Consider the following 14,015-nt stretch of genomic DNA (forward strand, 5'->3'; position numbering starts at 1 on the left):
GCTACAATGGGAGTTTTTTGTCAACCTAGGCTGCAGCTTGAGATTCAAAACAAAGAGAGAAAGATAAGGTTGGGAGTCGGGATGTGTATATTTAATGTGAATAGGTAGTCTAGAATAATGTCTGGCACTTTATTCTATAGAGGTGTTGGCTAAACTTACTATTTTAGTAGCACTTAATCTACCTTATTCTCCCAAGGTGCTATTTGATTTGTAAAACGGCTTAGTATATTTATTTTATGTATATGAGTGTTTTGTCTGTATGTATATAGGAATGTATATATTCCTATATGTATGTGTATGTGTGTATGTATCTGCACTGTGAGCATTTCTGGTGTTCAAGAGGAATCAGCTGTCCTGAAAATGGAGCCGCCATGTGGGTGCTGGGAACCAAAGCCTGCCCAGGTCCTCAGAAAGAGCAACAAATGCTCTTAAACACTGAGTCCTCTACTCCAGATCCAATCTCATCTGACTTGTTACATTGTTCTGGTTCTTCTAACAGAAAAAGAGTACATGAAGGTCATAATTTTAAAGGTTCCTTTGTACCTGGGGTTCATGTGACACAAATTAAAAAGTTAAAATTTGTCTCGTTCCACAAATCAGGTCTGATATGTAAACAGACGCCATAATTGGGCAACTTCCAGATAAAGTGTCAAATTCATTACATGTATTTTATCTTCCTCGAACTCCTTGAACACAGAAATAAATCCGTTTTGAGCTTCTAAAATTATCTTTAAACCATAAAAGGAAATAAAAGAGATCTCGCCAGGTAAAATACATTGCAATGCAATTTAAAAAGTTCAACCAGTTGAAGGCAGGTAATGATTAGAGAAGCACGTTACCTATGCCTGTCTGTGGGTGGAATTATGGGTAAACCGTTATCAGCAATTCTCCCTGCGAAACCCAGCAAGCTAAGACTTTACAGGGCAGAAATACTAACACAGACTGGCGACAGGCAGTGCAGTGTGAGGCTTGGTCAGAGGCATGTACACAGAATGCTCCCATCTGAAGTTTCCTCTCCACTGTCATGTAATCAACCAAGTCCCCTTATCTGCTTCCTCCAGCCTCAGGAAGACTGCAGGCCTCTGTTCTGGAGAATGCAAATATGTCTTATGGTTGGCTGACTATGAGTCGGACATAGGCCCTTTGACTCTGCTTCCAGTGAAGTAAATAACAAATTTATATAGAAAACAGTGGCAACGCAGAACCTCTCGAGATTGAAAATATACTTACTAAAGATGCTCAAAGCTGAAAATCCTCAGCAAAACAGGACAAAAAGCCACCTAAAATGGTGGGGAAAAAAGGGACCAAAAACAATCCCAGAAAATTCCAGATGTGAGTTCTTTCTACTCAAAAAAAAAAAAAAAAAAAAAGGAATGGAATAAGGTTTTAAGAATCCCAATAAATAATAAGTAAAGAAATATGAGATACAAGGTTTCTCTTTAAATTTACTCATTAATTAAATATGTACCATTATGAGATAATAGTAATCCACAAATATTTAAAATATCTTCCAGAGCCACAAGGCAAGTCATTTACATAGGGAAAGAAACTGTGCGGAATTTCACAAGAATAATAGAAAATCTAGTTGTTTCTTTGAAGGCTTTTACATCTTAAAGTGAGCTTACTTTGAATCTAGAATTGTATTACAAATTCACTGTTAGCCATGTACTAGCTGTTATTAGCAATTACTAATAGCCAATAATTGTTAGCATTTTCACACTTTTGACCACTTCAAAGTATTCATTCTTCTATATAGATTTTAAAAAAAACAGCCTCGCTGAAACAAGCTGATAAATCAAGAAACAGGAAGAGATGAAACCTGGAAAACTCACATCTAACATGAGAGAGAAATTAGAGTTCTCCAGAAGAGTTTTCAGGAAGCAGGCCAGGGGACAGGCAGGAGGAAGGCTTGCAGTAGGTCCAGTTCCAATCAAAAGAAAGATGGTAGCTAGCATTGGTGCCTGGGCACCAGGCAAGTAACCCTGGTGGCCCCTAGATCACCTCTGCTCTCCGGAGCATCCCTCTAGATTTCTTTCTGTGCTCCCTGCATGTTAGGACACATTCAATAGAGTTCCAGCCAACGGTCTGTGGCAAGAATGATGGGTATCAGTGCTAGGCTACATCCTTAACATGGATCCTGAGAAAACCCATTTTCTTCCTACACATACTTCCCCCTGCCCTCGATAGCATTCAGAAACAGAAAGAAGGAAGCACGTTGAAACCCTAGAAGACGGTAAAGTTTCTAGGGGAAGAAAAGTTATGACCCCCAAAAGATCATAATCCCGGCCGCTATTTCTAAGCTATGACATGAACAAGAAGAAACCTTGTGTGAAGATATTGGGATTGTGTTGGGCTATTTCAGCAACTAGACTGCTCTGCCTGACACAATTTGAAAGCAGTTTTGGGTAGCTGAGTATGTTGTACATAGTACTACATAGCATTTAAAAGTATATTAGGAACTCCAGGAAGAACAAAACAAAGTAGTATGAAGAAGGAAATGTGTGATAGAACACTGCTTCGTTCTTGTGTGAATATAATCAGTATAATATTTGCCATGTGGAAGGTGGGGTGAGGGAGATTCTGGAAATGAGCATGTGTAAGAAAGCTAAGAGCGTCCTCAATTATGATCACATAAAGTTAGTGAGTGTTGTGTAAGATGGCTGAATAATAATTACTAGGCTAACAAACCATTTAGAAATATGAAACAGAACCATAAAACACGAAGTGAATCACATATTTACCTGTGGAGTAGAGCCTATGATTGACATGACAATCTGTGGCTACCTTAACAGTATTTATTTCCTTTTCTCTTCCATTTTTAAAAGAGTGCCCCCCCCATGTGTGAGTGTGTCTGTGTGTGTTTGTGTCAGCAGAGGCCAGAAGAAGGTATCAGAGCCCTTTGGAGTTTGAATTACAGGGTGTTGTTAGCTACCCTAAGTGGGAGGTGCTCTTAACTGCTAAGCCTGCTCTCCAGTCCCCTTAAAGATTTTCCTTTCCTTAATTAACTTTTAGTGAATGTATTCTTTGTCAGTGTCATATACATATATAATTCATCCTACCTATGTTCTTCCCTCTATCCCTTCTTACCCTCACCCTCACTCTGCCAAGTCCTATTCTCACTTTTATGTCTTCTTGTTTTAGATTACCTTCAGACAAATAGAATTTGAAATTCCAATCCTTCTACCTCCACCTCTCTGGTAATAGGATTATGCATGTGTGATACAATCTTCAGTTCAAGAATAGGTAGGTAGGTAGGTAGGTAGGTAGGTAGGTAGGTAGGTAAGTAGGTGAATACTTGGATGGATGGATGGATGGATAAACAGATTTAAACAACAAATGTATTAGATTTTTTTCTCTCATGCCATTTGTGGTATGAGCTACAGACTTTATGGTCTTAATACTGGCTCTGAGCCTATGAAAAATCCTCTTCACAAGTTCTTCTGCCTTAGACTCCACGCTGTTGAACTTCAAGGTTTCCAGATCACTCCGATCCTGCAATGAATGACAGGAAAGGTAGGGTGTGCTGGGCAGGCAGAAGAAGGGTGTGCCCATACCTTCTGCTGATTGCTAGTTCACATGGAGTCTGCCTAATCACAAATAAAAATCAACTCCTCCCCAGTTGAAGGAAACTGCAGAGCATGACTAACCAGTCACAAGACTGGACTCCCAGGCCATGCTGGTTGTCCTACCTACTGCTGAGGGTGTAACTTCTAGACCTATGCCTGCTTAGAACGTTAGACAGTAGGGCAATCTGACTGTAAGGTCAGGAAACTATTTTAGCCATGTTTTCCACACTGGGCATGCAATTACAATTGAATCTGGGCCATCCATGGGCTCTGACCTTATGGTAACTTCTAATCTTATTTTGCCTCACTTTCTTAGAATGTGAAAACGGGAAAACCTAATTTGGAGCTTATTGTAAAGGAAAATACTGCAGAGAAGGCTCTGTTTAGTGTATAACATTAGCATGCAATTTTAATCTCAGGAAACTCTGATTTCTGAGAAGTCACAGCATAAGTGGGCTCTGACAACTTTAACCATGAACACAATTACAAGAAGACATTTTTAGTCATTTCAATAACCATGCCAATAAGTTGGTAAATAGAAGAAAATTATATTTAAAAAGAATTAAGGATATAGGAAAATATGGTTTATTTTTATGTCACTATGCTTGCTAGATTTATGTCAACTTGACAAGATAAAGTCATCTGAGAGAAGGGAGTCTCAATTAAGAAAATGTCTCCATTGATTGGGCTATTTGCAAGACTGTTGAGCATTTTCTTATCAGGGATTGATGGGAGAGGGTCCAGCCCTAGGCTAGTGGTCCTGAGTTCTATAGGAAAGCAGGGCGAGCAAGGCATGATGAGCAAGCCAATAAGCAGCACTCCTCCATGGCCTCTGCATCAGCTCCTGCTCCAGGATTCTAACACCGATTAAGTTCCTGTCATGCCTTTCAGTGATGGACTATGATGTAGAAGTGGATGCTAAATAAACCCTTTCCTCCCTAACTTGCTTTTGGTCATGGTGCTTCATTATAGCCATAGTTAACCTTAATTAAGACAGTCACTGTGACAATACAGTCCTACATCAGCTTATGTAATGACACATTTGATAGCAGTATGTATAAGTGGCTATCTAGTCTGTGTTTAGTTTTAGCGAATCTGATTTTAGCTGAGACATTACATGTTAAAAATGCACCTTTGTGGAAATGAGTCAGAGCAATACATCTCAGACTCTTGGGAAAGTGATTTACCATCAGCTGTCTAGAGCAAAGAAAGGAGATTCTTTCAATATGTGCATTTTCTGCATGAAAATCAGATAAAGAGCTTTGAAGCCTTCCCTGTATTTCTTATGATGTAATGGCTCAGTTAAGTTAAGCTATTAGCAGCTCCCTCCCCTACAGTTTGATATAATAGAAGGAACCACAAAAAGCCTTGGCTCTTCTTGGATGCACAATGTTGTCCCCTGTCATTAGTGACAAAAGCAGATTTGTAACAGTCAGGAACAGTACTTGCTTGCACCCAGCCATTCTGTTCTCAGTTGTCATCACTGTTTGGAATCAACTTTCTCCAACTAACTGCAGATGTTTTACCAAAACAACCAGGTCTGGTGGCCTGTGCATGCTGTAATCCCAGCATGCCAAAGAATGAGGCTGGAGGAAGACTGTTCAAGTGCAAGATCAGCCTCAAAGTCCTCTATGAGCACACACACACACACGCACACACACACACACACACACCGCACACACACTGACAAGTTAATTTTTTTTTCTACTTTTTCATGAGACTACCATTGTCAAGATGAAATTTTCCTTGAAATTTTTATTTTGGAGTTAGAAATAAAAAATAAAATATTTGCTAAACCTATTTGATCTTTAATAATTATCAATAAGCTTTTAATATTTAAGGTATAACTCCTTCTAAGCTAATCCCTCACTCATTTTCAGTACAAATGATCATTAAACTTTTAATATTTAAAGTATAACTCCTTCTAAGCTAATACCTCACTCAGTTTTGGTACAAAAATCTATTCACCGAGTTTCAAATGTTTGAGTAAAAGCTTTTGAAATACTGGAAATAGTTCAGTTAGCCCCTAGCCCCATGAGTTTGTGGCTTGTATGATTTGAGGCAGGTTCTTTACTCTCAACTCAGTCCTAGAGGTCCAGAGAACATTTCTATCCTCCTAGTGACCTCCAATGATCTGGGTAGCACAGCTGGATCAATCACTATCTCACACTCAGTAACTCCAGGGAAGCTGTGACTAAACCTTCCAGTATAAAGAGGAAATGTTGACATTCACGAACTTGTACAGCATTACGCACAACTAAACTGTGGTCAATATTCTAGTTGAAGACCACAAAATTGTTCTCAATTCTAATGAACAAACATTTAAACAAAATTTGAAACTTTTAAGGAACACCTTAATTCATCTAGTGAATTAATGCGAATGTTATCACAGCAGCCAAACATTTCAATACCTTATCCTTAAAAATTCAACTTTACATTTTTGTCTCATTGGCTAAGACTATAATCATATCCATCTGCAACAGAGGAGTTATCCTATTTGTACTATGAGTATCTCATTATGATTTTTCATCTATATAGAACTTTAAGAGCTGAATTGAGTTTTGGAGAATATATCCCTGATGACAGCATTTCTCTTCAGTGGGAAGTCAGTCTTTAGAGAGGCTGTCCCCATAGCCCAGGCTTGCTCGGGACTGCTGATCCTGCCTTCCCTCCCAAACACTGGGATCATGGGCATGAACCACCACCCCTGGTGAATTTTGTTTTAATAAGCATTATGGTGTTTAGTGCTCTCAGTAAAATTCTCTGAGGAATGTCTCATTCTGTGGCGCACTGGACATGAGCAGGCTGCTTTTCTCTCTCTCTCTCTCTCTCTCTCTCTCTCTCTCTCTCTCTCTCTCTCTCTCTCTATCGCATTTTTCATACAAGGCTTCTTGTTTTAAATGGTTTAGAGGTCATTTTTAAGTGTCCTAAGATTGGCAGTTTCAATGACTATTTAAGGCTTGTTCAGCACAAGTGACCTCCAAGAATTTACATTCATATTGGACTCAGGACAGAAAGTATAGAATTCCACAATGAAAAAGGTGTGATTGGTGACACTGTTGCCTCAGCTATTGTTTCTTAGCAGTAAATGCTGAGCTTCTCTGTCCACAAAGAGTTTGGTATATGGTAAACCCGACATTCAACATCTGCTTTTACTTTTAAGCTTTCTCTTTTATTATAGAAAAATATTGATTTTTCTCTAATAGTAATAGAGTATAAAAATTAAGGTAGATAATTACAATGAATAACAGAGTGGGCTCTTTACAGAACAGAAAAAAAACCATCACCACCAACAACAATAACAAAAAAGCAATGACCCAGAAGTAGGGAACAGTGATCACTATTAGCAGTTTTCAGAAAATGAAAAAGAAATCACCTATGCACCTGTCAGTATGGGTATAGCCAGGGGTTGATGAGGACACAGAACAAGCAAAATATTCATTTCTTGCTAGTAGGGGTGTAAACAGGTCTATTTTAGGAAATGGTTCCCAACTGGATAGACTCTGTTCTAAATGCATAGGCATGGTACCTGAAACTTTACAATACATCTACCAGAAGTCATTTATTGCATCTGTCTCTTAGCCACAAATTTAAAAGCTCTCCTCATATCCACTAAGAATACAATTAAAAATAATGTATAGTCACAAAACAGAATTTTACTCAGCAGCAAGAATGAACTCTGACAGCAATGAACTTAGTGAATTGCACCAGCATACTTCTGAATAACTCAATTCTTCCACAATAATATATCCTGTGGGGTTTCATACTTAAGAATGTTAGAGTCCGGCAGATCTAATCCATAACATTACAAATCATGACAGTGGTCACCCTGTGGTTATTTAGACGGTGACTGAGAAGTTTCACTGGGGTTTCTAATAATGTTTTAGTTTCCTCATTCATGTTATTTATATGTGTTTCTTGTGTGCCATCCATCCAGCTTTATGGTTTGCATACATTTGTATATTTTTTGTCTTTCATCTTAAAATGCAAAATAACAACAAAATGATATTCAAATGAGATGAGGAAGGAAAGGGGTAAAGGAAAAGTTGAAGGACAGGCTGGGCTAGTAGAGAGAATGCCTGCTTTAACAGTCACACTTAACACTCAAGACATGATTCATTCACTGTGTCAACGGCAAGACAAGCAAATGTGTTGCTCAAGAGAAACCTTAATCCATTCACAGGATTAGGACCAAAGGGAAATTTCTTTCATGTTCAGAATGAGGCTTTGTGCTCACCCTGAGTTATGACTAGAGGAATGTCCTTATGGTAAATACTTAGGGGGAGTGCCTGGGGCTGTTTTGCAAATTGCCCTCAGCTCTGAGAAATGATGTTAATAAATAATTGAGGAAAATCAAGCAAGGAGTTCAATAGGAAATAAGCTTTTGGCAAACTGGTGCTCATGAACTTTGACTTCATCAAAGAAGTGATGTCAGAGTGGGGAACTTATGTGGCTACATTCTGAGGCAAGAAGACTTGAAAATAAGTCACTCCAAGGTTGCTCAGGAAGTGGCCAGAATGTGTTGTTTGATAATGGTACCCACGAGTACATAGGAGCTGTTGTAGGAAAGCTGATGCCTTATCATGGAAGTGAGAAGTCTGATGCCTATAAAGTCTGACTTTATAGAACACGCTATTTCTGCTCATGTTTAAACCACTGTATTATTCTCCACAAAGAGGTTTAAATTGCCCCCTCAACAAAGTGCTCCTCTTTCTAAATTTCTGTTGGCATTAGTGTAGTCCCCAGGGGAAAAAAATCTGAAGTGGATGTAACCCACTGAGTAATATTGCCCCTGGGAGCAGGATTTCTTCCTGAAAGTAAAATGTAAAAAATGTCATGATCGTATCCAGTTTCCCGTGAAACCATAAGAAATAATATAGTACACAAAGAACTAGACAGTAAAGCTGTAATATGAAAGTGAAATTGGAGAAAAATGTCCACAAGGGCTTAAGTGGGATGGGAGATGCAAGAGAGAGGTGATTAATGAAAACCTCGGGACAGAGTTCAGTGTTAAGAGCATGTCCCACTTTTCCCGGGGACGAAAGCTTGGTTTTCACCCATGCTAGCTGGCTCACAATCACTGCACCTCCAACTGTATGAGATCTTAGGCCTTCTTCCAACCTCTCAGGGCAACTGTACACACTTGGTGTAAGTTTACACACACAACACAAACACAGGTAATTAATAAGATGAATATCAATTCAGAAAAACACTCACACACATTTAAACATTCAAATTTTATCAACTTCAGTATCTTCCAATACAAACTCTCTGAAGGGTGTAGTCACAGCTTTAAAAGTGGTTATTCAAGGTAAATATCACCATAAGTCTACTAAAAAGATAGAATTGGTTTTAGATGCTGATATTGTCTTTTGATTATTCTTGTGTTGATACCACTCTTATATTGAGAAGTCGTATTTCATTATATACCTAGCAAGCATTGTCTTTTTTATAACTTTAGTGAGAGGATTTGTGTAACTTTACCAAATAAGTATATCCAATTAGTTCTTTAAGAATAGTTGTGCGTGCGTGTGTGTGTGTGTGTGTGTGTGTGTGTGTGTTGTTTATTTGTTTGTTTGAAGCACAATTTTTCTAAATAGCCCTGGCTGTCCTGGAATTCACTATATAGATCAGACTGGCCTTGAACTCACAGAAATCTATCTGTCTCTGTCTCTGAGTGCTGGGACTAAAGGCACATGTAACCATGCCCAGTGTATATGTGTTCTTATGTGTGTGCATGTATGGGGATTGGTGTGCGTGAGTGGTATGCTGGTTGGTATGTGTGTGTGTGTGTGTGTTTGTGAACACCAGGGCCAGCTCATTATTTGGGTGTTAGTTATCAAACTCAATGTGCTTATGGTTGCACAACAAGCACTCTACCAACTGAGCCATCTCTCCAGCGCATAATTATTTTTTAAGAAAAAATAAAGAAGGAAAGAGTGAGTAGGAGAATCTATATAAGGTACTGAGTAGTTAAGTAAAGATAAAATCAATGTTGGAGTTTAGTATGCTTATAATAATAATGTTCTCATGTTCTAAGTAACAATGCTATACACACACATACATACACACACAGACACACACACACACATACACACTTCCTCAGAAATCCCAATTATTGGTTTATATTTTTGCTCCCTGAGTTAAATAAAAAAATTTTATAAACTTTTTAAATTGTTTTTTATTTATTTACATTTCAAATGTTGTCCCCATTCCCAGTCTGGTCTCCACAAATCTCCATCACAGCCCCTCTCCCCTTTCCCTCTAAGAGGCACTCCCCTACCCACCCACCCTCTATGTTGGGGCATCAAGCTGCCACAGGACTAAGGGCCTCCCCTCCCTTTGATGCCAGATAAGACAGTCCTCTGCTACATATGTTGCTGCAGTCATGGACCCACCCATGTATACTCTCTCATTGGTGGTTTAGTCCCTAGGGACTCCCAGGACACAGTGGGGATGACATTAGCTGAAATACCCAACAAAGGGGAGATAGAACCCATAGAGGCCATCTTCAGTAGATAGGCACAGCCCCCAGATGAGAGATGGGCCCACTCACCCATCTTGAAATTTTTAAGCCAGAATTGTTCCTGTCTTAAAAAAAATACAGGGACAAAAGATGGAGCAGAGACTTAAGGAAAGGTATCTAGAGACCACCCCACCTTGGGACCCATCCCATCTGCAGACACCAAACCCAGACCTCTGGCTGATGCCAAGAAGTACTTGCTGACAGGAGCCAGGTATAGCTGTCCTCTGAGAGGCTCTACCAGCCCCTGACTAATACAGATGCAGATACAGCCAACAATTGGACTGATCCAGGGGACCCCTATAGAAGAGTTAGGAGAATGACTGAAGGAGCTGAAGGGGATTCCAACCCCATAGAATGAACAACAATGCCCACTAATAGGACCCCTGAGAGCTTCCAGGGAATAAATTTTATAATCTTAATGTCCAATATATGTTATGTATAAAGAAGTATTTTTAAAGATTAGTTTTATCAAATAAATACAGTTTATAAATCAGAAGCTTGATTCTTGCTCATTCTTGACATAGAGAAAATGTTGAGTGTAGTTCTAACAAAATAGTTGCTACATAATCCATAGGCCTAAAATATTTACCATCTGCCTGTCTGTTGAGTGTTTATTATCCTAATAATAGAAGATTTGGATCAACAAGTGATCTTTCATTCATTTGGTACAGACAGCATCCATTGACGTGTAGTTATAAAGCAGGTGGTTAAAGCAGCACACACACAGTAGGAGTTAATTTCTGTCAAATAGACTCCTCTCCACACAGCCCTATGCTAGTTTTTCAGAGTTGAGGAACTATGGTGTCAGAATGTGCCAGCCCTAATTCCATGTCTGACCTTACCATGCCCCCTCGTTGGTAAACATACCTGACTCGGCCTCCTTGCTCCACTTCCTTCACTTTTTTTGGACAGACCGCTCTTTTCTTCCAACCAAACACTGACTTGGGGTGAATGGATGTAGCCGTTCCCATCCCTGATGGATGTTTCATTGTGAAGTGAGGCACTTGAAGGTTTTACTGTGCTGCTCAGTACTTAGCAAGGCGTGCTTTATTTTAGTTTGTCTTCTACTTCCTTCTCTACTAGGTAACTGGAGGCACTACAAAAGGTCTATCTCATTCTTCATTCCTCAATGAAGCTGAGGAATAAAGCTTTATTCCTCTCACAGCTGACCGATTTGTTAAATGTTTAAGAAACACATATTCTGCTGGGAGTGGTGGCACACGCCTTTAATTCCAACACTTGGGAGGCAGAGGCAGGCAGATTTCTGAGTTCAAGGCCAGCCTGGTCTACAAAGTGAGTTCCAGGACAGCCAGGGCTACAGAGAAACCCTGTCTCAAAAAACAAAAAACAAAAAACAAAAACAAACAAACAAAAAGAAACACGTATTCCCGGGGATTAATTTTTGTCAAATGCACTAGGAGCATAAGAGTTATCAAGCCCACAGTGGAGTCTGAAAATTAATTTTACCAACAATGAGGATGAGATGCACAAGGGATTGGAAACCATCAAGACACTAGGGGGGACAGGCATGTCTACCATCCTGACTCTGATGATGGCTTCAAGACTCTATACCCAGCCAAGTTACCACATTGTACACTTTAATTTCGTGTGGCTTACTGCACACCATTCATACTTCAGTACAACTGTCAGCATAGGAATACAGGCCCAGGTCAGTCTCCTAAAGACATCATCTTTGAACTCAACTTGTCTCCTCCCCTGCCTTCTCCGTGGGATCTGCACTGGAGGCACCGACTCTCCATATAACTGATGTAAAAGCTCTCGCCATCATGGTAAACTTTCAGTGAGGTATTAAACTCAATTGTTCTCGAGCCTTCGCCTTACTTCAATGCTGAAGAGCAGGTCAGTTAGAAGGTTACAGTTATGATTGCTTAGTTTATTAATTAACCTTTAACGAAATTAACACAACTGAGAACACTAGAATACATAGAATGGGTATGTTCTTCACGTGGCAACTAATTAAAGACAGCTCATTTTCCAAGAAATTAATCTCGACATGTTTGATAGTTAATAAAACCTTGCTTGATTTTTAAATGATGAAGTGAATAATTAATTTATAATCATTTGCATGTCCTTAACTGAAGTAGTTCCAACCAGGCTTGTTTCCAAATGCTTGTCTTTGACTAAAGCATTAGCTAAACTTCCCTGAAATATGACTCTATAATAAGCCACCCCCAAACTCCAGGCGTAACCCAGGATATACCCTCTGGCTCAGCAGTCTGTGGTTAGCTGTTTCTTGGAGGTTGGAGTTGTGCTCTTAACTCTGGGCTCTAGGCTCAAGTTCAATTAAAGTCTGTCCCCTTATGTCCCTTATTGTTTTCCTGGGTCCAGGTACTTTCTGAGGCACATGATCTACTCCACAGTTCTTATTACTGGGGCCTAAACTATAGCACCAAGAGGTTTTTTTTTTGTTTGTTTTGTTTTTGTTTTTTTGTTTTTTTGGGTTATTTTTTTTTTGTACAATTTTAATGATAGATTCAACAGATAAAATGAGGAAACAGACAATGGCTCTTGGGGCTAATGGTCAGTAGTGTGTGATTAGATGCTCAGCTATTGCATGGGTCAAAGCAGACCCTGCCACCCATCAACCACAGCAACAGGACAGGAAGTGTCATAAGAAGGTGCTACATGGTTCCTGAATAATTATAGAAGCCACATTTCAGAATTACCATGTGGTTGATAGAAGCTGGAAGGCAAACTAAACACAGAGATGAGTTAACATTGGTAATTCTCCGAGCCACTTGATCGGTGAGATGTTAGGATGTGCTGTAGGTGTGTGCTCAGTTGGTAATTCTCCGAGCTGCTTGATCGGTGAGATGTTAGGATGTGCTGTAGGTGTGTGCTCAGTTGGTAATTCTACAAGCCGCTTGATCGGTGAGATGTTAGGATGTGCTGTAGGTGTGTGCTCAGTTGGTAATTCTACAAGCCGCTTGATCGGTGAGATGTTAGGATGATGTGCTGTAGCTGTGTGCTCAGTTTCCTTGTGTTAAATAATGAGGCGCCCTTTTGAGCACAGACAGATATTTATTGATTATGATTATGTTTTGTGTTTTTCTGTTTCTTCAACTGATTCATATCATTTCCACGACTTTAGTGAAGTTGGGGTATTGAAATGTGTGCATCATCTTAAAGCTGCGAGTATAGACACAACAGGTGCTTTGTATTTTGAATGTTTAAAAAATTAAATTGATTTTGTTTGGTCAATAAAAAAGTAACATGGCCGACCACCAGCTAATTTTAAACCTCTCTATTAGTATGTATGCCTTTGCACTCATTGGTACATGGCATGATCTCGATCCATGGGTGGTAGACATTGCTATGTTCTCTAACATCTTTGCTCCTGTATAAATCAAAGTTGAAACCTTCTTAGCCTCTCAAGAAGCCAAGCATTAATTTACTGACGAATTAGTTTGGCTGATAAGGGTGCAGACACAATGTAAAATACTTTCATGAGAAAATTCTCATTTATTGGGAGGTACATACTCTACTTTAGTGGTCGTTATGGCTTAAACAGTGAGTCCTCAGCTGATGGCATTCTTTGGAAAAGGTGTAGAATCTTTGCACATGGGGTCTAGCTGGCAGATAGGGGCATAACAGTGGAGCTGGAATGTTACAGATTTCACTTACAGTTGATCTTTCTCTGCCTCCTGATCTGTGGAGATGTGCACAGATCATTCTGCCTGCTACCAATGCCATAGCAGACACAGCTGCATCAGTGCACCCTAAACCATAAGCCAAAATAAGACCTTCCTCTCTTAAATTGCTTATATCAGGCATTGTGATACAGTGTACATTGGTACATTGGTTGTAGAGGAATGGGCTGACCAGGAGATGCCAAGGACCCGGAAATGCCAACCTGGAATGGTGTGTGTGTGTGTGTGTGTGTGTGTGTGTGTGTGTGTGTG

General features: G+C 39.6%; 1 protein-coding gene across 1 annotated transcript in view; it reads right to left on the reverse strand.

Moving 5' to 3' along the window:
• Positions 1 to 14,015, reverse strand: part of Rab27b (RAB27B, member RAS oncogene family) — a 149,219-nt gene that overhangs the window by 64,167 nt on the left and 71,037 nt on the right. The gene's annotated exons all lie outside the window — the stretch shown is intronic.

This window comes from Mus caroli, chromosome 18 (assembly GCF_900094665.2).
Source record: "Mus caroli chromosome 18, CAROLI_EIJ_v1.1, whole genome shotgun sequence".
NCBI classification, from domain to species: domain Eukaryota; kingdom Metazoa; phylum Chordata; class Mammalia; order Rodentia; family Muridae; genus Mus; species Mus caroli.